The 26,982-nt window shown below is 50.9% G+C and overlaps 1 long non-coding RNA gene across 1 annotated transcript; it reads left to right on the plus strand.

The window, feature by feature from the left end:
- The first annotated feature begins 1,481 nt into the window (after positions 1-1,481).
- Positions 1,482-26,128, plus strand: LOC120880874. The gene is made up of 3 exons (XR_005725140.1): positions 1,482-1,560; positions 12,836-12,847; positions 26,117-26,128. It is a non-coding gene; the product is annotated as an uncharacterized LOC120880874 (long non-coding RNA).
- The last annotated feature ends 854 nt before the right edge of the window (positions 26,129-26,982 follow it).

Consider the following 26,982-nt stretch of genomic DNA (forward strand, 5'->3'; position numbering starts at 1 on the left):
CGTGTCTTCAGGAGGGTCTCGTTACTCCGAAGAGAGCGCGGCTCCTGCTGCAGGGGACGCCTGTCCGGGTGCAGCCAACACGACGCCGCCACACCGGGGGAGGGACACAAACATCCCGGCGAGTGAGACCAGCTCCCTGGGGAGATGAAGCCCGCAGGGCCGGAGGGGCCTTGCCCGCAAAACCAGTTGCAAGCGAATCGAGGTACGTAGGAACGACTCTTTGTGTTCACGGGGCTTCCCAACGCTGCGGAAGCTGGGCAGCTCCACCCGCGCCTCGTGCACCCCGGGAGGACCGAGCATCGAGACAGACGCGCTCCCGCAGCGGGTCTCACACGCGCGAGCAGGGAGTGAACCCGCCGGCGGGCGAGAAGCGACTCCCTCAGCCCCGTTTCCTCGTGGCAGTGGGAAGACGCTCAGCAGACAGGCGGGGTGATCTCCTTAATTATTTAAAGTTCTTTATTTAAAGTAATCACTCGAATTGCTCAAGTTCTGCCTCGGCGCTCTCCTCCTATGCGGGTTTCTGAGGGGTCCCGGGGGAAAACGCTCTCCTCCTTGCCTGCTTCACGGCCCGCTGAGAAAGGGCTGAAGACAGCCGGCAGGCGGGGCCGCGGCCCCGAGAGTCGGCCGCCGCCGGGCCTGTATCGGAGCAAACGGAGCTCCCGGCACCGGGGCCCCGGCACACGGCTGGACCACCGCAGCCCGGCCCCGGCCCCGCCGGCCCCCGCCCGCCGCCCAGGCCGAGGCCGCTGACGGCAGGGTGGCTCCGAAAGAGGACAGCGGAGGGCCGGGCCCACCACGTGCGTCTGTTCTCGCCAAATTTCCTCGCGGTCAAACCGCTGCGTCCTCCCTGAGCCGAGGGCGCCACGGCTCAGGGTGCCCCGCGATGAGGCGGCGGATGCTGGGTGCCAGGGGCGGCGCGCGCAGGGCGTGGGTGTCCGTGCGTGTGTGAGACTGTGCACGCGCACAGGTGTGTCTCCTGAACAAGTGTGCAGAGTTCTGGAGCCAGCTGGGCACTTGAGCAGACTCATTTCAACAAACATTCCTTGAGCGCCTGCATCGACCCGTGCCTGCGGCAGCTGTGAGGAGGAGGATTACGTTTCTCCGACGCAAAAAGCTTAGACGCTGCTAGGAAAGAGAGACGTCAGCAGCCGTTCATAGCACAAGATCAAAGACGCTCCGTGCAGCAGCAGCACAGAACCCAGGCGCGCGCCTCTCCTCTGCAGGGCGGCAGGGACATTTGGGGTCAGCTCAGAAGGAGGTGAGAAGTACGTGCGGGCACCCCAGGCAGAGGCATGGCGGGAGCTCAGGTCAGAGGTGGCAACACAGGGCAGGGGTGAGCCCTGAGCCACTTGTTGTGCCAGGGCAGAAATTCATGCGAGAGTCACTGCGTTGGATCGGGCCAGTGCAGCGGAGTATGAGAGTTGTAGATAAAAGTGTAAGTTTAGCATAAGGGTGGGTAAGAGGATTCTGTTGTTTCTGTCATTTCTTGAGTCATTATTCATTTTGGTATAAATCCTGAGAGTGGGGGAAGTCCTCCTGTTGATAGGAGGGTGGCGAGAAGTAGGAAGGTCATAACAGGTGCTTCATCTCACGAGTGCGATAGCGGTAGGGCGGTGGTGCTCGCGTCGCTATAAACAGTGAGAGGCGGAGGCTATGATGATGTAGGTGACTAAGGCTAGCGGGGTTATAGAGGGATTATATAGGAGCACTGCTGCTATCAGCCTATCTGGGCGATTGATGAGTAATAAGTTTTCGTAACTGGGTTTGATTTAGTCCTCCTCAGCCTCCAATTATAACTGATAGAATGGGTGGGGTTAGGACTAGGTTCAGGTTGATGGATGGGGAGAGTTGATAAAACACTGATATGGGTGCTAGTTTTTGTCATGGAAGTGAGATTAGGCCAGATGACGAGACGCCGTGGGTTGCTTCTGGGACTCAGAAGTGGAATGAGGCTCTCCCTAGCTTTAGGGTAAGAGCTATTGTTAAGAGTATGGATGATGTTGGGTCAGATAATTTTATTATGGTCCACTGGCCTGAGAATATTGTTAATGATAACGGCTATTATTAGTAATATTAAAGGTGTTGATTGGGTTAGAAAATACTTGGTTGATGCTTCTGTGGCTCATGGGTTATATTTTATTATAATGGGGATAATAGCAAGTATGTTTATTTCAAATCCAATTCAGATGAGTAGTCAATGGGAGCTGATTATGACAATGATAGTTCCTAGTACAATGGTTGATAGAATAATGATAAAGATGATTGGGTTTATTAGTACGGGAAGGATATAAACCCACATCTTCGGGGCCTGGGCCCAATAGCTTAATTAGCTGGCTTTACTATTAGCATTTGGTGTAACTGGGAGCACTAAGAGTTTTGGGCTCTTGGGAGCAGGTTCAATCCCTATAGTTCTAGAAATAAGACGGCTTAAACCTCTATTATTGACTCTATCAAAGTAACTCTTTTATCAGACATATTTCTTATGGTTGTGGGGGGATGCTTGAGAATGGGTAGTGATGTGTGCCACATGCATAGGGCTAGTGTTAGGGGTAGAAAGATTTTTCATAGTAGGTGTACTCGTTGATCATAACGGAATCAGGGATAGGGTGCTCAAATTCATAGGAAAGAGATTGTGAGCAGCATTTGATGGTGAAGTTAATGGTGTATAGTTCAGGTATATATGGACTATGAGATGCCCCTAGGGATAGGATTGTTGTAAAAATATTTACTATAATGATGTTTGCATATTCTGCTATGAAAAATGGGGCAAGTGGTCCTGCTGCGTATTCTGTGTTAAAGCCTGAGACTAGTTCCGATTCTCCTTCAGTAGGTCAGATGGACCTCGGTTTGCTTCTGCTGGTGTTGAGATGAGTCATATTATTGCTAGGGGTCATGCGGGGAGATTAGTCATACTTGTTCTTGGGTGATGATTAGGGTGGAGAGGGTAGCGGATGCGCTTGTTAGGAGGACTGGTAATAGAATAATTGCTGGCGCGACTTCACATGAGACTGTCTGAGCAACTCCTCGTAAGACTCCGATTAGTGCGTATCTTGAATTGGAGGCTCAGCCTGATCAGAGGGTAGAATACACGGCTAAGCTGATATGGCTAGTAGAAGTAGGACTCCTAGGTGTATGTTGATTAGGGGGTAGGGTACGGGTAAAGGAATTCGCATGGTTAGGGCTAGGCTTAAGGCCAGGATAAATATTGAGATTGAGGATGTGGCAGGTTGTAGTGGTTCTTGAAAAGTTTAATTTCATCAGCAATGGGTTGGAGCAGGCCGTATGGGCCGTATGGGCCTACAACATTTGGGCCTTTTCGGAATTGCATATACCCTAGAAATCTTCGCTCCACTAGCGTAAGAAATGCCACAGCTAGGAGATTGGGGATAATTAGCATCAGAATATTTAATTATAAACATTTTGTTAAGGAGAGGATTTGAATTTCTGATTATAAGGGTTTAAGTTTTACGCAATTACTGGGCTCTACCACTTTAACTGAGCCCTTTTCTAGGGCAGGGTCTGTTTGTGGAATTAACTGAAATGAAATCATTAATTGATTTAAGGCGTTTGTTTGAAGTTGGCCTTATTTCTCTTGTCCTTTCGTACTGGGAGAAATACATAATAGATAGAAACCGACCTGGATTACTCCGGTCTGAACTCAGATCACGTAGGACTTTAACATCTGGCCTTTTCTTCATGGGTACATGGTAATCAGTGACGCACCTATGGAGAACTCTGGCTCGCTGTACTAAGAAATGAGAACTCCTTTTTTAAGGTAAAAGGAAACCATTATGTTCAAGTGGAGAAAGGCAAGGGCGAGAGTGGGGCTGGGAATTCCAGGGTGAAGAGGTGACTGCGTTGACTCTGCGGAGAGAAAATGAGGGCCTGACCTTGGGGCCAGGAAGGAGGGGTCCCAGAGGTGACCCCTACAGACATGCCTACAGGGTCCTGCTGCATGGGGGGGGGGCTCGCAGACCCGGGGGCTGCCCGCCTAAGGACGGCACCACCACCTGGCAGAGGGGCGGATGCGCTGAGGAGGATGAGTTACTGTGTCTGCCCGGATGGTCCGTGGAGCCCAGCTCTGTCGCCCGAAGCCTCCACAGATGCTGACGATGGGGATCGGGTCCTCCTGCTGGTTAGGCAGCAAAGAATGAAAGGTTTCCCTTGTCACTACGCCTCACAGTGAGAAAACTGTTCTCTTCGGGAGGAGGTCAATTCCTCGCTCATTTGGAGCCTTCCATCTCTAATGAATTCATCTCTCAAGCTCAGACGAAGCCTCAGTCTGAGCCCTCGGCAGGGGCCCTAACAAAACAGGACCCCTAAGATCAAGGAAGCATCGCTCCTGAGCTGGTCCCCGCTGCTCAGAGTCCAGCAAGTCACATCTGGACGCTGCAGGGGCACGTCCAGGCGTGTATGGCCTGAGACAGAGATCAAGGGGCCTCTACCCCATCGGCTGTGGATAGGCATGCTTGTGGGTCCAAGGAAAAGTCAGATCCCAGGAACAGACAGGCTGCCTGGGAGCTCTGGACAGCTGATGAGGCTCTGAGGACTTCCCAGCGGTCCAGTGGGGGAGACTCCACACTCCCAATTCAGGGGGCCCAGGTTCGACCCCTGGTCAGGGGACTGGACCCCACGTACCTCTGCTAAAAGACCCCACGCTCCCCAACCATGGCCCTAGAGCAGCCAAGTAAATAAATCAGTACTTAAAACCAATGAGGCCCTGCTGGGACAGCCGGGAGGCAGAAGCAGGAGAACGCACCCTCCATGTGCCGCTTCAGCCCAGAAGGATGGGGCGGGGGGGAGGCCTCAGCAGCAGGGGTCTGTAGAGCCAGGGGCCAACGCCAGGATGAAGGCAGAAGGGCCAACACGACAGCAGCTATGGGAGGTTCCAAGAATAAAGAATGGTCAGCCAGAAATACGGCAGCTGACAGTCAATAGTCGGTGCCTCCCCAGAGCAGGGACCTGAGAACTGAAAGGGGCTGAAAAGTCAAAGGCCCAACGATACCAAGGCCAGTGAGCTAGCACGGGCTGCCACTGGTTCTAAGCGGAGTGGTACCATCTGGAAAAGCCTATTAGCAGGCACTGGGTTCACTGGCCTGAGGAAGAGAAAGTGGCTGTGAACTAAGCTGCAAGCTCCTAGAAGGCAGAGAGCAGAGGTGAGGTCTTCATCTGCAAGCAAGTGAGGGGTATTGGTTGACCAGTTGGCTACGTAAGCCTTGCAAGAGGACAGCCTCTTAACTGCTACTCCATACTTTTGCAAAGGCTTTGATTTTTCTAGTTTCTCTCTTCTTCTCCCCCTGGCAGCGGTGACTGCTTCAGCAGACTGAAGCTGCTGCTGTTTCAGCATCATTGCTGAGAAGGGCATCGGAGCATCTCGATGTCGGGCTGAGCTCACTCAGCCAGATTAATTCCTTAGATGTTCAGCAGGATTTCAGGGAAAGTCACCTTTCAGTCAGAACAAAAGGCAGATAACTCACTTTATCCATGAGTCTCTTATCTTGCTGACAAACTCCAACTCGCATCTATTCCAATTTTCATTGCAATTCAAGAACTTGCTACAAGGAATTTGGACTTGGGAAAGACACAGCTTGCTCTTGTTATCAGGTACAGTCCCCATAGTCCCGGCAGTTTCTGAGTCACTTAGGAGGGGATTATAGAAACAGAGTGATTACTGTGTCCCCTAAGCCTCTCACTGGTTTTGAAGACATAGCTGGTTTCTACTTTATTTATGGAATTAAGGATTATCTCCAAAGGCCAGGAGTCCGAGAAGACGCGCAGACTCTTAGAGTTCGGCAGGACATCTGGGGGTCCCCGAACCCACTCCTGTGTCAGAGGGGTGAGCTGGACACAGAGAAAGACCCTAAGGTCCAGCAAACTGTAATGTCAGTGATTGGACCTGAGCATCCCATGTTCCAAATAACGTGACTTCTCATTGACAGAAATACTTGCAGTGGGTCCAGATATTTTTAAAATGAATGCCAAAAAAAAGATGAAAAATGTAATAAGAAGTAATCAAAACAAACAAAAAAAATGAGAAAAGCACAAAACAAAGAAAGGCATTTGCTGCCTAGACCAGGTAATCATTCCGCTGAACATTTTCACATCCATAACACAAAGTACTCTCAAGTTGTCTATACATGTGGATCTCAAAAGGTACTTCATGTTCTTTATTCTCTGCAAAAGTGACAAAGTTACAATCTTTTTCTGAGCAAGGAAGGACCTTCCCTGGCATCCATCCTTTGAAAACTCAGTATGTAAGCTTTGCCCTTCACCTCTCTCGGGTTTTACCCCAAGAACAAAGGAAACATAAAGCGTTGCGCTGACAATGGAAATGTAACCCTTTAAAATGTCCTGGTTTGTTGTTGTTGTTGCTAGGGTAGGAGCCTGTGTGTGCCATGAAACTCTCTCCCATCTGGCTGGTTTTTCAAACTTCCCTGGGACTCTGCTTTTACAGTTGAGCAATTAATTCTCTCTAACGGGAGCTGCTGAAATAAAGATTTCAGAGAGAGCAGTTCATGACCTTATGCCTTTGTGAGTTGCACCGAACGCTGAACTTCCTGCATTGCTGGGAGAGAAAAATCTATTAAAATCTCTTGGGTGAATACCTCAACAGCCTGATTTCATTTTGAAACTAATCATTTGTTATAGTTTAGAAGGCGTGATGAATGATGTCATTTCAAATATTAATACTGTTATAACCCTGGATGACACGCTTTTTCCTCAGATTCAGAGCTTTTTTTAAACAACATTTCAACAATTCCATAAAGTTCCTCCTATATCATTTGAAGTCTGGTAAAACACAGGAAAACAAAACAAAAAAACCCATTGTTTTATATCATTGAAAAAGTATCAAAAACTTAATTATCTATAAACCTAACCCTCCCAAAATCACATGAAGTTATGGAAAAAAATTAAAACTCTAACAAAGGATATAAAAGACCACCTAAATAAACCGCCATACGTACCATGTTTATGAGTAGGCCAACTTGGCACAGAATAGATGATGATTTTCCCTAAACTAATCTCTAAATTAATGCAATTTAAGTCCAAATCTCAAGATGAGTTTTTCCAGTTTTACTGAGATACAGTGGACACATCATGGTATTTTAGCTTAAGGTGTGTAGTGCGATGATTTGACCCTAAGTATATATTATGAAACGATTTGCACAATAAGGCTGGTTAGCACATTCTTCAGCTGGCATAACCGCTGTTTTGCTGTCGTTTTGGCGAGAACACTAAAGGTCTGTTCTCATAGCAGCTTTGGGGCATACAACACAGTCTCGTCGACGCTAGTCACCATGATGTGCCTTAAAACCCTGGAACTTGAAGAATTCAAGATGATTCTTCAACTGAAAAGATTAATTCTAGATTTTATAAAGAAGAGTAAAAGTCCACAGATAGCCAAGGGAATTATGAGAACAAAAGGCAAAGAAGGGCTAGCTCTGTCAGACACTAACCCGGATTACAAAGCATGAATACAGGGGAGACAGCAGAAACAGAAAGTTCTGAAATGGAACAACATATACACGAGGAATTGGTATATGATGGAGCTGCCAGTATAGACCAGAGGGAAAAATGAGAGATTATATAATAACTGATCTTGGAAAAATGTGGTTCACTCTATGGAAGAAACTGATTTAAATTAAAACTTTTACATTAAATTTATTTTAATAATTATACAATATATAATAACAGTGTATTAAGTTTAACAAATATAAATGAAATACTTTATATTTTAAATAATTAGTTATTTAAAGATTTAAAAAATCAATACAAAAAAAGAAATTCCAAATAGTTTAAAGACCATAAAACTCCTAATAGGAGACATCGGAAAATATCTCTATAAGCCTGGAGGACTGAGAAGAGCGGGGAGAACAACAGGGGAGCCGAGAGGGTTTTCAGGGCCGTGAAACCGCTCTCTCTGATGGTATAAGGAAGGATGCGTGCCATCGTACATCAGTCCAAACCCACAGAACAGACTCCACCAGGAATGACCCTGCGTGGGACTCTGGGTGGTGTGCTCTGCCCACAGACTGGAACATTTCTGAGGGGCTGGGGCTGGGGGTCCTGCGCACGTGAGGGCTGGGTGTGGAAGTGTGAACGTGAGAGTGTGGAAGCGCTGGGCGCCAATCAGCAACTGTACCTTCTGCTCAATTTTGCTGCGAGCCTAAACCTGCTCTAGAAAATGAAGTGCAGTAAAAGGGACAAACAGGCCACAGCTCCTCCCCGCAGGACAGAGGTGGGCTCTTCCTCTCACTGCCTGAATCTGGGCTTGGTCACGGGTCCTGCTTTGGTCCACTAGGTCCTCGCGACGTGAAGAAGCAGAGGCTTGAAAAGCATGTGCGCCCAGGGTTTGTCCTCCCCGCCGCCGGGCCCCTCGAGATCCCCGTGTGGAGAGGCCTGGGCTAGCCTCCCGGAGGGCGAGCGGCTCGGCCCTCCCAGCCGAGGCCCCCGTGACCTGAGACCACCCTCGAGCACCCAGTCCCAGGAGGCAGTCCCGGACCAGAGGGCCCCCCTGCCAGGCCACCGCAGGGCATCACTGCTGGCTTATGCCTTTATGCTTTATGGTGGTTTGTTACATGTCAAAAGGTAGCTGACTCAAGCATAGACCCAAAAAGAACAAACTTCAAAGGAAAAATATCTGATGAATTTAATGACATCAAAAGTAAAACTTTCTCTCCAAAATAAGACACCCTTGACAAGAGTAACAGATAAGAAATGTGCTGGAAGAAGATATTTTTCAAAACTAGGACAAAGAATTAAAATCAGAACATCCCAGGAACTCTCATAAATTAGCAAGGAAAAAAAAACAACCAGAAAAATTGGCGAAAGTATGAAAAAAGAATTCACAGAAGAATGCAGAATGGCCAATAAATTGATGAGGAGACGCTCAAATTAACTAGTAATCAGAGGAGTGCAGGCTACGTTAAAGGTGAGATGCTACATGGAGGTTTCTCAAAAAGCTTAAAATAGAACTACCATATGACCCAACAGTTCCACTGGCTATTTATCCAGAAAAAACAGGGACACTGATTCAGAAAGATGCATGAACCCAGTGTCCACAGCAGCATTGTTGACAATAGCCGAGATACAGGAGCAGCCTATAGCCACAGATAAATGGGTAAAGAAGACGGGGTGTACATCACAATGGAATACTGCTCAGCCATCAAAACGAGTGAAATTTTGCCTTCTGCACCAACGCGGATGGACTTGGAAGATATGCTAAGTGAAGTAAGTCACACAGAGAAAGACAGATACTGCACGATATCGCTTGTAAGTGGAATCTAAAAAATACAACATACTATATTTTGTGAATATAGCAAAAAAGAAGCAGACTCATGGACGCAGAGGACAAACTAGTAGTTACCAATGGGGAAAGGGAAGAAGGAGCGGATGTCACAGGGGGAGGGGATTAAGGGGTACGAACTATTAAGTATAAAATAAGCTAAGAGAATATGCTGTGCAACATAGGAAAAATAGCCAATAGATTATAACGACCATAAATAGAGTATAACCTTTACAAGTTGTGAATCATTATATTGTATACTTGTGACTTATATAATACTGTGCAATAACTAAACTTCGAAACAAATGAGATCCTACCTTATTACAATTAGACTGGTAAAAAGTAAAAAGGTTTTGTGTGACAGCAAGTGCAGACAGGAGTGTGGGAAATGGCAGCCCTCATTGCACTGCAGACAGGCGCTTGATGCCATTTTTGGAGGGCAGTTTGGCAGGGTTAGTGGAAACATGTATATGTGTATTCTTCGTGTGACTTGGAAATATCGTCCCCAGGTGGCAGTTCTGAGGACCCAGCAGGCGCCAGAGAGACAGTGTGTTTGCACTAGTGTGCAAACAGCTGTGAGCAGCCTGTCCTCCAGGGCAAGAGGGAGTACGTCAACTGCGGAACATCATAGGTGGAAAACCTGGACAACGGTCAGAAGCAGTAAATAAGACTGACTTATAACAACATGGTTACATCTCCAAAACGGTATGACAAGTGAAAAAATAAGTTGAGTAAGATTATAGCACAAAACTGGTTATGTGAATGAAACCCTGCTTTATGTATATGAAGGTATGGACAGTGAGTTACAAGAACACATGTTAAAACCCAGAGTGGATGTTTTTAAGAGGCGAATACATGAACAATTAAGACACTATAATAAAATAAAATCAGAAATTTAGTTTTATACGGGCACCTACAGCTTATGACAACATGAGCTTAACTGACAAAGCTGTGATTTGGAAGGCCAAGTGAAGATATATTTCTAGGACTTCCCTGGTCGTCAGCGGCTGAGACTCTGTGCTTCCACTGAAGGGGCCTCGGTTAGATCCCGGCCAGGGAAATGGATCCCACCGGCCACAGCTAAGGGTTCGAATGCCTCAACTAAGAGCCAGCAAGCCAAACAAATAACCAGATATTTTAAAAGAATAAACCAAAAAAGAGCCTCTTATATAAACAGGGGAAAATGCAGAGTGCTTTTTTGCTGGCAGCACTTGGCTAGTACCACTAGCATCTCTACTAGCCTGTAACTCTGAACGGAGGCCCAGCGGAAGGCAAAACAGAACAGAAGGCATCTTTCCTCTTGTTAAAGGAGGAATTCACGCAGGGAACCCCCAGGCTTGTTGCTGAGATCAGGGGTTAAAAGGCTGGCGGTGCCCTCCCCTCTTACCCACAGCCTGGCCTCCACAGTGCGTCCTGCTGCACGACCGTGCTTTGTAACTGCTGACTCTTAAATACGAATTCAGGACCTATGCAGGGCATCCTCTCTACAGCTCCCTTGAGCAGAAGTTATTTCGCCAAATTTATATCCAAAGGTGAAGCCAAAACTATTTCAAATACTCATCTGTAAACAGCCACTCATGTAAAAGAATTAAGGTGTTGTTTCTTGAGTTAGAAATTTGCCCTGGCACTGGTCTTATTACCCTGGTTATATCAGGTTGAGATTTTCTTAGCCATTTGAATTTGTGGACCATACCCTCCTTTGGTTTATTCCCCACAGAGAAGCCCACGGCAGGATTATAGGGGTGTGTGTGTGCATGGCAGGGCACACAGCGTCAGGGTGTGGCAGACACAACCCAAGGGAATGACACAAAGTCAGCAGCGTGTGTCCACGTGCCTGAGCCACGGTGCCTAGATATTTGGCCAAACATTACTCTTGATGCTTGCTCGGTGTTTTTAGAAGTGACCAATATTTAAGTTGGGAGCCTCTAAGTAGAGAAGAGTGCCCTCCAAATGGTGGGTGGGTCTCATCCAGCCAGTTGAAGGCCAGAATATCATGGAGACAGCTCTCCCTCCAGCCTGACAGCTTTTGGGACAGGAGCCTGGCAACTCACCTTGCAGATTTTGGACTTACTAGCCAATCCTTTAATCTCTCTCTCTTTTCACATGTATACTTCCTGTGGGTTCTGTTTCCCCAGAGAACCCTGACTAATGAAACGCCTGTAAGGAGCGGTTAAGAAGCTAACGAAGAGTATATGCATTCAGCTTCTGAGCTCAGGGCTGGTGGGTTGGGATCAGTGAGAAGGAACAATTTCCAACTAGATTAATGGAAAGATGCTCAGATTTGCGGTTAGTGGGGCTCAATTTCCAACACACAGAACTGCTCACATTAGAGGGACAAACACTCCCAAAATAAGAAGCACCGCCCTGAAAACCCTACCCATTTTAACCACAATGCTTCACCAGATGGCTCAGCGCAATTTTCCAGAGTGTGAAACAGTGCTATGAAGGAGAATGAGCTGATCTTGAAAATGGGAAATAACGTAAGAATTTTTCATTTGTTGTGCTTTTGACTCTCATCACTCAATAAGGTCCAGTTGCCATAATGCATAAGTCCTCTGTGGGGAAGGTTGGATTCTAGGTTCAACATAAAGAGGTTGGAGGGAAATATCAGATGCCGACTCTTCAGGAAAGACCCTGATGCTGGGAAAGATTGAAGGCAAAAGGATAGAGGGCGGCAGAGGATGAGATGGTTGGATGGCGTCACCGACTCAATGGACTCGAGTTTCAGCAAACTCCGAGAGAGACTGAAGGACAGGGAAGCCCAGTGTTCTGCAGTCCATGGGGTCACAAAGAGTCAGACACGACTTAGCAATGATTTCTGAACAACAACAATCAGGCCAGTGAGTGGAAAGAGAAGGTGGGTCACTCAGTCCGTTCGAAAAATAGGATCCCAGGGAATTTTCCCCCACTTAAAATTGTAACACTGCCCTCATGAAATCGTTTGACCAATAAATAACCTTGTCTAATTGTGAGCTCTCCTTAGGAAAAAAGAAACAAGCACCACGCTCATCTTCCCTCCCCGCCACGCTCTGGAGAAGCTCGACTGACTCCTCCATGAGACCCCAGCCGCAGCACTTTTCCTGGTCGTCTTCTGGTTTAACTACAGGCAACAGAGGACACGAACACTCATCAGCCATCTGAGACGGGTGGACGGAAGCAAAATCCTAGCACCAGAAGGAAACCTGAGAACGGGTCTGGTTCACTCCCTTGGCTCTCGGACCACACCTAAACCCTTAAAGCCCTTAGGAGTTTACTGGGCTGAAGGCCTCCAAAGACAATGCCTAATCTGTCTTAGAAACTCAGTGTTTCTAAGAATACTCGCTGCCAGGAAGTTCGCCGTTGTGAGTAAGTTTAGGTTCCGCTCACACCCATTTCCTCCAGCTCTGAGCTCGGGTGGAGAGGGACTCTGGGTACACAGTCCAGCCCGGGCACATGGGTCGTCACCAGCCCAGCCCTGCCCACCCCCACCATCAGCCTCCTCTTCTCTGGGTAGAATGACTCCAGCTCCTTTAATATCTTCTCTGTGGTTTCCTTCTCTGGATTTGAAAGTTAAAAGTGTTAGTCGCTCAGTCAGGTCTGACTCTTTCCGACCCCATGGTCTGCAACCCGCCAGGCTCCTCTGTCCATGGGATTCTCCAGGCAGGAATACTGGAGTGGGTTGCCATTCCCTTCTCCAGGGGCTCTTCTTGACCCACCTAAGCAGAATCTTGGACAAACAGTCCAGGAGAGCAGCGGTCCCCAACCTCCAGGGTCTAATGCCTGATGATCTGAGGTGGAGCTGAGGCACCAATAATAGAAATAATAATCACAGTAAATGTGAATCATCCCAAAACCATGCTCCCCGCCCCCCGGGTCCATGGAAAGTGGTCCCCGGTATCAAAAAGGTGGGCGCCCGCGGCAGGAGAGGGTTTGCCACTGTTCTCTCTCCAGGGACCAACTGCCCAGTTGGCCAGGGCCTTCCCAGGACACGGGACTTTCAGAGCTGAAACCAGGAGAGTCCCAGGCAGACCAGGACATGCTGGCCGACCCGGCTCTCCAAAGCTGAGAACTGTCTCCACCCCAAATCTCAAGGAAACCGTGAAAACCACAGCTTCGATTCTGAGCCTTGGCTCCCACCTTCGGAGTCTGTGCAGAGCCAGAATTTTGCCCTCAGATTCATCGCCCTGAAGGTGCCCCTCGTGCTGGAAGCATCGTGGGTAAAAACTGCCTTGTGGTGCTAAGACAACGCCTCTCTGAACGGCACGGCACTCCGAGAGATAGAGAGGTCGGTCCTGAGGTCCTCACTCGCTCGCTGTCCTCGGCACAGCAGACCTCCGTCCAGCGGGGCCGGGGAGGCGCCTGTCCCCAGGCAGCGGGGGTGAGCACACGGGGGGCGGCTCCTGCGACAGACCGGCCAGGAGCAAACTCAGAAACAGAAAGACTAGTGCGGGGCCGGGGCAGGAACGCAAGGAGGGAGCCAGGGAGGGGTGAGCACATGGCCTAAAGAGTGCAGAAGGGGAAAAGTTACCTTCCTTTCTTCCCCCCTCACCTCCTAGGCTGGCTTCCCAGGAGGCGCTATGGTAAAGAGCCTGCCTGCAGTGCAGGAGACGCAGGTGTGACCCCTGGGTCGGGAAGATCCCCTGGAGGAGGAAACGGCACCCCACTTCGGTGCCCTTGCGTGGAGAATCCCATGGACAGAGGAGCCTGGCGGGCTGCAGTCCAGGGGGTCACAGAGTCGGACACGAGTGAGACACACACACACACACTAAGCAGGAAGAGCGTGAGAAGCCTGTGTTGGTGGGAGACGTGAGAGCCTGCCCACCCCTTCTCTGTCTCCCTTAACTGTTACAGGAACGGTTCCCATTCTTAGTATCTCATAGACCAGAAAAAAACCCAACAAGGCGTCCAAGAACATGAAACTAAAGGTTCCTCTATACTCGTCATTTCCAAAACCGAGGAGCACTCTGCATTCTCAGAGCAGAGAAGAAACTCTGGGCCAACCGAGGGCCAACACGCACGCGACGGACATGGTCCTTAATCCTCCCATTCTGCCAAGGGATGCTGAGCACTCTGCCCCAGGCTGGTGCCAGGAGTCAGCCGGCCCTTGGGAGGCATTGCCTTCGTGGATCTAAGGTCAGCCCTGCCCTTGTTTAGAAAGGTGCTGAGCGCTAGGGTTTACGGAGCACTTACGTGCCAGGCCCTGCACTCAGGCATTACCTGTGAAACTGCATCGGGGCCCAGTTGTATGTACTTTCCTCATATTCCAAATAAGGAAATCGCAGCTGGAAGTGTTGAGAAAGTTGTACACGGTCAGGCGGTAGAGGAGGGACTTAACCCAAGTCACCTGACTCCACGGCCAGCACCTTCCAGAGGTCCCCAGTGTCTCTGGTCCCAGGGACCAGATTTGTGGAAGCCAATTTTTCCACAGACCGGGGTGGGAGGCGGCTTGGGGATGACTCAGGCACGTCACGTTTATTGTGTACTTTATTTCTCATTATCACACCAGCTCCCTCTTAGATCATCAGGCATTAGACTCAGAGGGCAGGGTTGTGGATCAGTCACTAAGCCACGCCCTACTCTTCGGACCCCACGGCCTGCAGCACGCCAGGCGTCCCTGCCCCTCACCGTCTCCCAGAGCTGGCTCACACTCCTGTCCGCCAAGGTGGCGACGCTGTGTAATCATTTCATCCTTTGCTGCCTCCTTGTCTTTCCGCCTTCTCTCCGGAGCGTGGGGTCCCCTGTTTTCAACCACGATGCCGCGGTTGGTGAATGTGCTGATGGAGGGAGTCCTCTGAACCTTTTGGATGATAACCTTGGAGAGTTTTCACAAGCTGGACATCAGTGTTGCTTAGGCCTCCAACTGAAAAACCACAAGGGTCTCCCTGCAACTCTCTTTCCCAAAGCAGAAATCCTCAGGAGGCCCGACAGCCGCCAGCGCCGCCCCTGCCTGGCCCGACATCCCGGCCTCTCAGCAGCTCCTTCTCCTTCCAGGGTGGGGCCTGCCCTCCCGGCGGAATAGGAATGGCCTGCTGCTATTCATATCTGTATTTGTTCAGGGCCTTCCTTCCTGCCTCCCTTTTCACCTTAAGATCTTCCCTTTTCAGCAGCGCTGCCCTTGACGTCTCACTCCAGCTGCACCTTAAAATCAGAGCCACAGAAAGAGTGCGTCAGGGGGACGGTTCTCGTTTTCCCACGTTGGAGACTGGTGCCCACAGCCTGCGTGCTCAGATAAAGGCTGCGGGAGCCCGGGGGGACTGTGACAGGACAGTGATGGACCGGACTGGCCTCCTGCTCAGACTCAGGGTGACGAGGGTGGGAGGGTTTATCTGTCCACCACTCGCTGAGTCTCTTTTATTCAGTTCAGTTCAGTTCAGTTCAGCCGCTCAGTTGTGTCCGACTCTCTGCGACCCCATGAATCGCAGCACGCCAGGCCTCCCTGTCCATCACCATCTCCCGGAGTTCACTCAGACTCACGTCCGTCGAGTCCATGATGCCATCCAGCCATCTCATCCTGGGTCGTCCCCTTCTCCTCCTGCCCCCAATCCCTCCCAGCATCAGAGTCTTTTCCAATGAGTCAACTAGTTGCATGAGGTGGCCAAAGTACTGGAGCTTCAGCTTGAGCATCATTCCTTCCAAAGAAACCCCAAGGCTGATCTCCTTCAGAATGGACTGGTTGGATCTCCTTGCAGTCCAAGGGACTCTCAAGAGTCTTCTCCAACACCACAGTTCAAACACATCAATTCTTCAGCCATCAGCCTTCTTCACAGTCCAACTCTCACATCCATACATGACCACAGGAAAAACCATAGCCTTGACTAGACAGACCTTAGTCGGCAAAGTAATGTCTCTCCTTTTCAACATGCTATCTAGGTTGGTCATAACTTTGCTTCCAAGGAGTAAGTGTCTTTTAATTGCATGGCTGCAGTCACCATCTGCAGTGATTTTGGAGCCCAGAAAAATAAAGTCTGCCACTGTTTCCACTGTTTCCCCATCTATTTCCCATGAAGTGATTGGACCGGATGCCATGATCTTCGTTTTCTGAATGTTGAGCTTTCAGCCAACTTTTTCATTCTCCTCTTTCACTTTCATCAAAAGGCTTTTTAGTTCCTCTTCACTTTCTGCCATAAGGGTGGTGTCATCTGCATATCTGAGGTTACTGATATTTCTCCCGGCAATCTTGATTACAACTTGAGCTTCCTCCAGACCAGCGTTTCTCATGATGTCCTCTGCATATAAGTTAAATAAGCAGGGTGACAATAGACAGCCTTGAGGTACTCCTTTTCCTATTTGGAACCAGTCTGTTGTTCCATGTCCAGTTCTAACTGTTGCTTCCTGACCTGCATACAGATTTCTCAAGAGGCAGGTCGGGTGGTCTGGTATTCCCATCTCTTGAAGAATTTTCCACAGTTTATTGTGATCCACACAGTCAAAGGCTTTGGCATAGTCAATGAAGCAGAAATAGATGTTTTTCTGGAACTTTTCCATGATCCAGCAGATGTTGGCAATTTGATCTCTGGTTCCTCTGCCTTTTCTAAAGCCAGCTTGAACATCAGGGAGTTCATGGTTCACGTATTGCTGAAGCCTGACTTGGAGAATTTTGAGCCTTACTTTGCTAGCGTGTGAGATGAGTGCAATTGTGCGGTAGTTTGCGCATTCTCTGGCATTGCCTTTCTTTGGGATTGGAATGAAAACTGACCTTTTCCAGTCCTGTAGCCACTGCTGAGTTTTCCAAGTTTGCTGGCATATTGAGTGCAGCAATTTCACAGCATCATCTTTCAGGATTTGAAATAGCTCAACTGGAATTTCATCACCTCCACTAGCTTTGTTCGTAGTGATGCTTCCTAAGGCCCACTTGACTTTGCATTCCAGGATGTCTGGCTCTAGATGAGTGATCACACTATCGTGATTATCTTTTATTAACATCTAATAATGAGGGAAGCTTTCATTACGGCTCTTCTAGAAGCTTGAGGGAAACAGTCTGTACTGGTTTACTATCCTGCTGTGCAAATCAGAATATCAGCATCAGGGCTGGAGGGGAGTTTAAACGATCCCACCATTGTTCCAGATGGCTGAGATGTCCTCTGAGCTTTAGAAATCTCCAGAGGAGAATCTTCCACGATCAACTCTTTCAGCCCATCCCAATGTTTAATAATTATCTTTGCTAAGAAATTATTCTTTCTTTAATGCAAATACTTTCTCCTGTGAACTTGTCTGTTGTGTGTCCTTAGAGCTAAAAGGGTTTCCCTGGTGGCTCAAGGGTAAAGAATTTTCCCACAATGCAGGAGGCCCAGGTTTGATCCCTGGGTTGGGAAGACCCCCTGGAGAATGAAACGGCAACCCACTCCAGTATTCCTGCCTGGAGAATCCTATGGACAGAGGAGACTGGTGGGCTACAGTCCATGGGGTCACAAAGAGTCAGACACGACTGAGTGACTAACGCTAACAAACTTATAGCTAAAAACACCACCATCCTTACTTTGTTTTAACGTACATTTCTTAAGCGAAGGAGAGAATTCTTTCATTTTTCCTCATTTTCCAACATTTAGAAGCTAACTTTTCTATCCTCTTTTGTGAAATTGGAAAGGGACAACAAAGGGTTGTATATTTCCAACACTGCTGCTGCTGCTGTGTCCGACTCTGTATGACCCCATAGACGGCAGCCCACCAGGCTCCCCCGTCCCTGGGATTCTCCAGGCAAGAACACTGGAGTGGGTTGCCATTTCCTTCTCCAATGCATGAAAGTAAAAAGTGAAAACGAAGCTGCTCACTCATGTCTGACTCTCAGTGACCCCAGGGACTGCAGCCTAAGGGGCTCCTCTGTCCATGGGATTTTTCAGGCAAGAGTACTGGAGTGGGGTGCCGTTGCTTTCCAACACTGGTAATATAAAAATCACATTTCCAGGCCAACATTTTTTTTAAAAAAAAGAATAAACCATTTGTTTTTCCAGTAATTGGTTACATGGACAGGGAAACTACATATCTGATTGTCTAAAAGCCCAGGTTTAGTCATCAGCACATCAGTGAACAAAGAACTATGAAAAGACCCAGCTCGCTGGCTCTGAGGCTTTAGTGTGAATCAGCCGTAAGGGCTTGGGTCGCCAGGTACGGACGTGTGAGCTGGAGCATAAAGAAGGCTGAGCACCGAAGAGCTGATGCTTCTCAACTGTGATGTTGGAGAAGACTGTTGAGAGTCCCTTGGACTGCTAGGAGATCCAACTAGTCCATCCTAAAGGAAATCAACCCTGAATGTTCATTGGAAGGACTGATTCTGAAGCTGAAATTCCAATACTCTGGCCATCTGATATGAAGAACCGACTCACTGGAAAAGACTCTGATGCTGGGAAAGATTGAAGGCAGGAGGAGAAGAGGACGACAGAGGATGAGATGGTTGGATGGCATCACCGACTCGATGGACGTGAGTTTGAGCAAACTCCGGGAGATGTGAAGGCCAGGAAAGCCTGGTGTGATGCAGTCCATGGGGTCGCAAAGAGTCGCAAACGACTGAGCAACTGAACAATCGGTGCCCAGGTGCTGTGACTGCTGATCCAGACTACACTTTGAGAACCCCTGGACTAATATCTGCATCGACTTCCCCATGGAACGAAAACCTACTGCAGCAGAATCAGCTGGGGAAGCTTCAAAACATACAAATAGCTGCAGGGCTCCGGACTCTGGCACTGCACCAAGCATTTTACGGAAACCTTCTTGCTAAAATCTGAGAGTCCTTGGTCTGTGGTTTTGACGCTCTAAAGAGCTTTGGGTTTGAGGCCTGCGGTTCAACGTGTGTGGTCCCTGAACCAGCAGTGCCAGCACCACCTGGGAGCTTGTTAAAGATGCAAACGTCATCGTGGGTTTTTCTTTTTTCTTTTTAAAATTTTGTTCTGATATTGTGGTGGGTTTTGCATACATTGACATGAATCAGCCGTGGGTGCACACATGTCCCCATCACACCCCTCCCCCTCCCTCCCCACCCTATCCCCTGGGTTGTCCCCGAGCACTGGCTTTGAGTGCCCTGCTTCACGCATCGAGCTTGGACTGGCCATCTGCCTCACATATGGTAATATACATGTTTCAGTGCTGTTCTCTCAAATCATCCCACCCTCATCATCGCATTTTAACAAGCCCTCCAAGGGACTCTGAGGCAGAAGACGTTTGAGCCACGGGCACAGGCTAAGCTCACAGGAAGGGCCAATCTCTCATCACTTCCCCTGCTTCTGCCTTTTCCCAGTTTTGTTCTGTTTCACAAGAGCATATATTAGTTCATTATTTGGCAAGTTCCTAAACTTCAAGGGGTTGACAGGCCAGGTCGGGAAGATAGCCTGGGAAGGACTTCTGAGCTTGAAGGAAGCTTACGACCCAGGGATCGAACCCAGGTCTCCCATTTCGCAGGCAGATTCTTTACCGCCTGAGCCACCAGGGAAGCCCTCACCTACCATATTATGGGTTAAATTTTTTTTTTTACTTTAAACACACCGGACATAAAATTTAGCAGTCTGGTCCTTCCTCAGCGTACAGTCCAGTGGCACTGAGCACGTTCAGCCGCTCTGCAGCCTCCACCACCGCGCCCCTAGGACGTCCTCCACCACCAAACGGAGACTCGGGCTCCCAGGCAGCTCAGCGGGAAAGAATCCGCCTGCCAAGCAGGAGACGCAGGTTCAATCCCTGGGCGGGGAGATCCCCAGGGGGAGGAAATGGCAACCCTCTCCAGTATTCTTGCCTGGAGAATCCCCTGGACAGAGGAGCCTGGTGGACAACAGTCCACGGGGTCGCAAGGCGTCAGATGCGACCTAGTAACTAAACAACAACAACAAGCTGAAACTGGGTCCCCGTCGAGCGCTTCTCTCCCCTTTCCCTTCCCTCCAAGCCCCAGGCAGCCACCATTTTGCTCTCTGTTTCGATGAATCTGACCCTTGCAGGTACTTCATACGAACGGAATCAGGTGGTACGTGTCCCTTTGTGACTGGCTTATCCCCAGCTTCGCGTCCTCAGGGCTCACGCGAGCCGCAGCCTGTGTTGGAATTTCCTTCCTCTGTCCGGCTAGTATGCCCCTGCACGTCCAGGACGCGTTCCGTTTAGCTCCTCCTCCGTCAGCGGGCAGTTGGGCTGTTTCCCTCTGTGCCCGCCGTGGATCGTGCCTCCGTGAACACACACGCGTGTGCAGAACCCACGGGGGCGTCCGCCCAGCCTCCCCCGCTGGGCCCAGTGAGGCTCTCCCGCCCGCAGACCGTCCAGTCTTGTTCCGGAGCCCAACTCGGCAAAGGCAGGAACTGGTGCATAGCCTGGCTGGAGGAGCAGCAAGTCACTGCCTCGGGCGTGGGTTCTGGGGCCCGGTGACAGCCACTGCATCTCGCGCGGGAGCCCAGCTCTTCCTCCTGAAAGCCCTCCCTCACACCGTGCTTCTTCCACAAGGACAGGGGCTGTGTCTTCCTGAGTCGCCACGGTGTCCCCAGCCCCCAGGACGCGGTCCAGCCACGAACAGGAGCTCAGAGCAGAGGCCGAGGGTGGACCAAACCAGGGCCTGCGGGCCAGAAGCGACTCCCGGGTCACCGGGTCTCTGTCCTGCCCTGGTCGGGACCAGTTCTCACCTCAGCCCTGCGGCCCATGCTGCCGCACACGCAGTCCAGCCTGGATGCCAGTTCTCTCCAGGGGCCAAAGTGTGAAAGTCACTCCGTCGTGTCCGACTCTTTGTGACTCCGTGGACTGTAGCCCACCAGACTCCTCTGTCCATGGGATTCTCCAGGCAAGAATACTGGAGTGGGCCGCCATTCCTTTGTCCAGGGGATCTTCCCCACCTGGGAATCAAACCTGCGTCTCCTACCTTGCAGGCAGAGTCTCTACCGTCTGAACCATCAGGGTCTTCCTCCAAAGGCCCAGTCTTTTCTTGTTAATGTTCAGACGTGTCCCCTGGTCCCAATGGCTAGCTGGGGCTCCATGCGGACTGCTGCCCCATGGGCGCTCTTGAGACTTCTGACTCACACCTCCTGCCTCTTGCCCCGGCAACGGTGGGGTTCCTGCTTGGCCATCCCTTTGGCCCCTGGGAGCCGTGACTCAGAGTCCACACGGGCTGAGTCCCCCACCTGCTCGGTGTCAGGTCTGGAGCTCAGGTCTTGAAGAAAGGCAGGAGAACCAGCCGCTGGTTGACCTGAAGCTCCCTGACCTCGGGGCAGGCCGGCCACAGGAGTCCAGGCTGACTTCTGGGGGCAGAGGGCAGCTGTGACATACAAAGTCGTCCGAACTGAGAAGCCACACCTGGGGCAGTGTGGTGGGGTCAGGAGATGGTGGGGGAGGAGGGGTGTTTTGCGGGACTCGTCGGCCACTTAGACCAACGTCTGGGGAGCCTACTAGTGTACAGATAATGTTTGCCAAAGGTTGCTTCCTCAGTTTCCTTGAATTTGTAGTTCAAGTTCTTTGGTGGGGGAATTAAAAATTCTAGAGGATGTGGAAAGATAATTCCTGACAGTTTAAGTTCGTCATTTCATACTCCCATTCACCGTACTCCATCTAGATGCTTCTGTCCATAACAAAATTTGGTTTTTGAGCTATAAGGTGAAGGAGGGCCAAGGAATCCTGACATATTGAACTCCGTGCTAATTCAAGACTGCCTCCTGGAGACTTACCCTGGAGACAGCACTAGAAGGAATCTGGAAGAAAATGTTCAGGGCTGGGTCTGTCATAAAGTGTGGAATGCAAAGCGTTTGGAGGCAAAGCATTTGCCGGAATTCTTCTCCTGAGACCCCAGAGGATTTGCTCTATGGGAATAAGACGCATAAATTCTAAGAGTGTGTCTTATTTTCATTTTATAATATTTACTGAAAGCTATGAATTCATACCACTGTACTGGAAGTTTCTTTTATGGTTGACCTCTGCTAATATGACATCTACTAATATGAAGCTAATACCTTCTGTTGGCCAGGCCAACTTTAATTTTTATATTAAGCAAAAGCAGAGAAGTTTGTGACTTTCAAGTACCACTTGGTTCCCCGCAGCACAATGAAGTATTCAGAAAAATTAATTTGATAGGCGATGCTTACTGGACACATTATCGCTTGTAGCTTCTGTGTTGCTGCATAGAAAACATTAAGGCAAATTATATTTTCTGAACCCATTTTGACACACACACAGTGTTTGGAAGAGAGAAAAGAGACGGGTGCTATTTTGGGATCTGTCCTTTCAAAGAATAGCAGCTAAGTGACGAGAAAGCAAGCAGAACCAGTTTTAGAATGAAAGGGTGGGCAGGTAGGAGGGGCAAGATGATACGGGTTTGAAAGGGTGAATAAGACACAGTCTTTGCTCTTAATTGGCTTGCGTTCCAGTGGTGGGGGCGGGCCCGATACTCCAAAATAGTAGTGACCATCCTTTCTAAATCCACGCTGGGGACACAAGGCCTGAAAAGAAGGGGTGCCTTTTATGGGGACAACTGGGCCGGACGCTTGAAATGTCAGTGGATTCAGGACACGTGGTTGCCTTACTTAGGGCAGAGACCGAGGGAGGAAAGCTGTTTAGGAGTCCACGTGGAGCCTACGTATCTTTGGGGAGAAAAGGCCCAGGAACCACTCTCTCCTTAACCCCCGGCCTCCTGACTGGCTGCTCTCTGCTGGGAACTGAGTTAAGGGCTATGGTGGAAGCGCCCGGGCCCGCCACACACCCCCCTCTGACTGGTCAGGCATCCCCGCGCAGGTCTGGGCGTGGGTCCTGAAGAGACCTCACTCTTTGGGATCAAACACACACGGGCCGTGAGGCTGTTATGGTGCCAAGGTGCCATCAAAAGCCCTGGCTATACCTCCTTTTTTTTAACTTCTAGAAATACAAATTTAAAACAATTCTTTAATGCAATATTCTCTATCTATTAAACAAACAGGAGATGAGGCAGAAGAAAGGCAGCAGGGGGCAGGGTCCGCCAGCAACAAGAAGGGGAAAAAAAGAAGGAAAAACTCCATTAAGCCCAAAGAGAAATGTGTAATTAATAAATTGCTAGTGCTACTAAGGGGCATCCGGTGGCTCAGCAGTAAAGAAGCCGCCTGCCAAGGCAGGAAATGGGGGTTCGATCCCTCGGTCGGGAAGATCCCCTGGAGAAGGGGATGGCAACCCACTGCAGTGTTCTTGCCTGGGGAATCCCACGGGCAGAGGAGCCTGGGGGGCTACAGCCCACGGGTCGCCAAGAGCCAGGCACGACTAAAACAGCTCGTAGCACACGTGCACTCACGGGCTTCTTATAAGACGATGTCACCGGGACACCTGTTGCGGGCAATTTGTTATTAATACCAACAGTTACAATAGAGGGTTTCCCTGGTGGCTCAGACGGTAAAGCGTCTGCCTGCAATGCGGGAGACCCTGGTTCGATCCCTGGGTCAGGAGGATCCCCTGGAGAAGGAAATGGCAACCCACTCCAGTGTTCTTGCCTGGAGAATCCCATGGACAGAGGAGCCTGTGGGGCTACAGTCCAGGGGGTCGCAAAGAGCGGGACAGTCTTTGGTTATTTAGTTAAAGTAACAGTCTTTGGTTTATTACAATATTTCAATAATAATTTTAGAGGTGATCAAGCCCATTCTGTAAAGTTACTCCCGCATGTGTTTTGAGAGGCCTTCTCTTGCACAGAGGGGCAAGCTCACACGTCACTCCCCAGCTCAGTGTCGGCTCCTGGACCAGAGCGTGTCACTCGTGAACGTCGGCCGTCTCAGAGGCAGGCGGGAACTGCTGGCCGGCTGTGGCGCTTCTGACGGTCCTGTCACCGCATACGAGCGCCTGGCACTTCCCGGTGGCCGCAGGCTTAAAAAGAGCCACACTTCCTCTTTCCTCCGTTCAGATGCCTTCACCGGGGTCCCTCCTGTCCTGCTGGCCAAGACGCCCTGAGGAGCTGCAGCGGCTTCTGTCTGCAGCCCCTGTCTTGGGGACTCCCGCTGCGTGGGAAACCTGGGCTGGAAGGGGCAGCCCTGCAGCTGTGGGCAGGGCCCAGCCAGGGGCCTCTTCCCGAGGCTGAGACGTGGCCCACGGGTCTCCTGCACTGCTGGCCCTCCACGCGTGCAGTAATCCCGACGCCCGTCTCCGGACTGCTGCCACGACCCCTGAACCCTAGGGATGGAGCTGGGCCAGATCTCCCCACGAAACCCTGGCCACCGTGTGCCTCCAGCAGGAAACACCCAGCCCGGAGCTGAGCGGTGGGGAGAGGGGCGGCAGCTCCACCCCAGAGCGCCGCAGGGCACAGTGCCACCTTCCTCATCATTAACTGCTGCCCCGGCCCCCAAGAGAGCTGCAGAGTCCCTCCCCACGTCTGGAGGCTCAGGGTGTGGACAGGGGCCCACGGCGCAGGCTTTCTGCTTCTGCCTTCACTGGCGGGGGCAGCCTGGCCGGCCCCTCAGGGCCCCCACCACAGCCTCAAGGACGGCCTTGGCCCCTAAAGGCCCCCCTCCCGGTGCCAAGGCTGGGGTCGCCCGTGATGCCGGTCAGCTCAAACGGCGGAGAAGTCCCAGGTCTCGGGAAAGAGCGGGCTACTCATGGAAGGTGTGTCCTGAGACTCGCCCACTGAGACCCTGGCCCTCCAGGTGATGCTGGCAGGGCAGGCCTCAGGGAGGCCTGGGTCCCGACGGCAGCTCCCCCATGGACGGGAGGCGCTCCCAGAGCTGAGTCCTCACGGGGCTCCCGCCTCCCACCCTGAGGACACAGCCGGGGCCTCTGTCCCGGGCCGGGCCTTCACCAGGAGTGGGCCAGCCTGGCACCCCGACCTTGGACTCCCAGCCTCCAGAATGGGGAGAAAGGAATTTCTGCTGTTTACCAGCCACCCGGTCCCTGGAGGTTTATCATAAATGGATCAAGACAAAGCCCACCCCAGGCAATCAGCCCCTCCCAGCACCAGCAGCCCACGCCCACCTGCTCGTCTCCCCTTTCTCTTCCGGGACCCCTGAGGTCACCCGGACCCCGCCTGCAGGGCTCCCTGCTGCCCTGCTCGCTCCCTGGCACCTGGTTCTGATGAGATGGAGCTGCTGCGGCCCGATGAGTCCGTCCCAGGGAATTTGGCAAGACACGAAACACAGACAAAGGCACACCCCCACCCCCAGCCCCAGCCCAGCCCCACCCCCACCCTCAGCCCCACTCCAGCCCCCACGGCGGCGCCCCAGGGAGACCATGGGCGCACCAGCAGCGGCCCATCCGCTCTCATCCCCGCTTTTCCGAATGACGTCTCCCAAGATCAAAGACACTGCCAACCATCAAAATAAGGTTTCTGTTTCCACATACAGGACAACGAGATGCGGACACGATCAAACGGAGAGGAGGAAGCGGGGAGCCACCGGGCTGCCTCCCTCCAAACCCATCCTTTCTATGGAAGCAGGGACTGGAATGACCTCTGAGCTGTTAGAACAGCGACTGACAAGCACAGCCTTGCAGCCATGAAGGCTGGCATCAAAGGAAGCTAGAGAAAGGGATAAAAGACTTTGGTCTCCAGCGAAAGTCACGGAGGATGAGAAGCGCTGGGGACAGAGGGGGGCCAGGCCCGGGCGTGGGTCGTTCGTTCCTGAGCCAACGTGTGTTATAAGCACGGCAGAAAGCAAAGCGAGCTTCTTCCTGAGATGACGAGGAAGCCAAGGCTGGCCAGCAGACCTGGACAGGCATGGGGTGACCTCTTAGCATCTACCAGGCACCCCCCCCCCGAGAAGCACCCCTCGTGGACACAACCCCGCTAACATAGTAAGAACTGCTCCCATCCAACTAAAGGCCCAGAATAGGGCTAGAACCTAGGACGTTAAAGTCTTTCTTCCTGCCCTGCTACTCTGAATGAATCACTTGAATGGTCTCTGCCTCAGTTTCCCCATTCATAGGGTACAGAATCCTAAGAGCATGGTGTGGAGGTGGCGTGAGGATCGGATGAGATCGCGGTTAGGGAAGCAGGGTGTAGGCTCCAGGGGCCCTCGGGAGGGAGAGGGTGGTACCACAGATGGATCTGGCGCCCCCTGGCAGCTGACCCGAGGGACTGAGTTATCGCAAATAACGTGGTGTCTCCCAGAACAACCTCCCAGAACATGACGACGGTGTGGGCACCGCATGTACAGTGCCAGGCCGGCCCACAGCCTCTGTCCGCTGACGGTCTTGCAGCGGGGGCAGAGTCAGAGCCGGGAGGAAAAGCACTTCGACTGCCAGGCTCCCATGACGCCCCCCAACCCCGAGCAGGGGAAGGCAGGCCAGTGTCCTGGGGAGCCACGAAGGCCTCGGGACAGTGGTCTCTGGGGCCCGATTGCAGCTGTGACAGCGGAGGGCTCCCAAGGGGGTGGTGATCCAAACACCTGGAGAAGCAGAGTCGTTCATCTATGGGCTGAGAGGTGCCAGGGAGGGCACCGAGGGCACCTTGAGAATACCTGGGTTCTTTTTGAATGTCTGTGGCATTGATTTCCAGCCTGATCGCACAGTGACACACAGAGGGCACGGACGCTGCACCATTCCCCACCTTCGCGCCGTGAAACGTCTGTGCCTTGTTTTACGGCCCTAGATATGTCCCAGGGTCTCCTGGTTTACCGTCTATGGGAACCGGAATAGAATGTGCATCCCGCTGTTGTGTGAGAATTGTATAAAGCTTCACTATGTTGAACTGGTTCATGGTGCTTTTCAAGGCCTACTATATCTCACTTTTCTGTCTATTCATTCTATTAATGTTTGAGAGTTTGATATTGAGACTTCAGGTAAAAATCTTAATTTATTTACTTAAAATAATCATTGTAATATATCAGTTC

The sequence above is a fragment of the Oryx dammah genome, unplaced genomic scaffold (genome assembly GCF_014754425.2).
Source record: "Oryx dammah isolate SB20612 unplaced genomic scaffold, SCBI_Odam_1.1 HiC_scaffold_22, whole genome shotgun sequence".
NCBI classification, from domain to species: Eukaryota; Metazoa; Chordata; class Mammalia; order Artiodactyla; family Bovidae; genus Oryx; species Oryx dammah.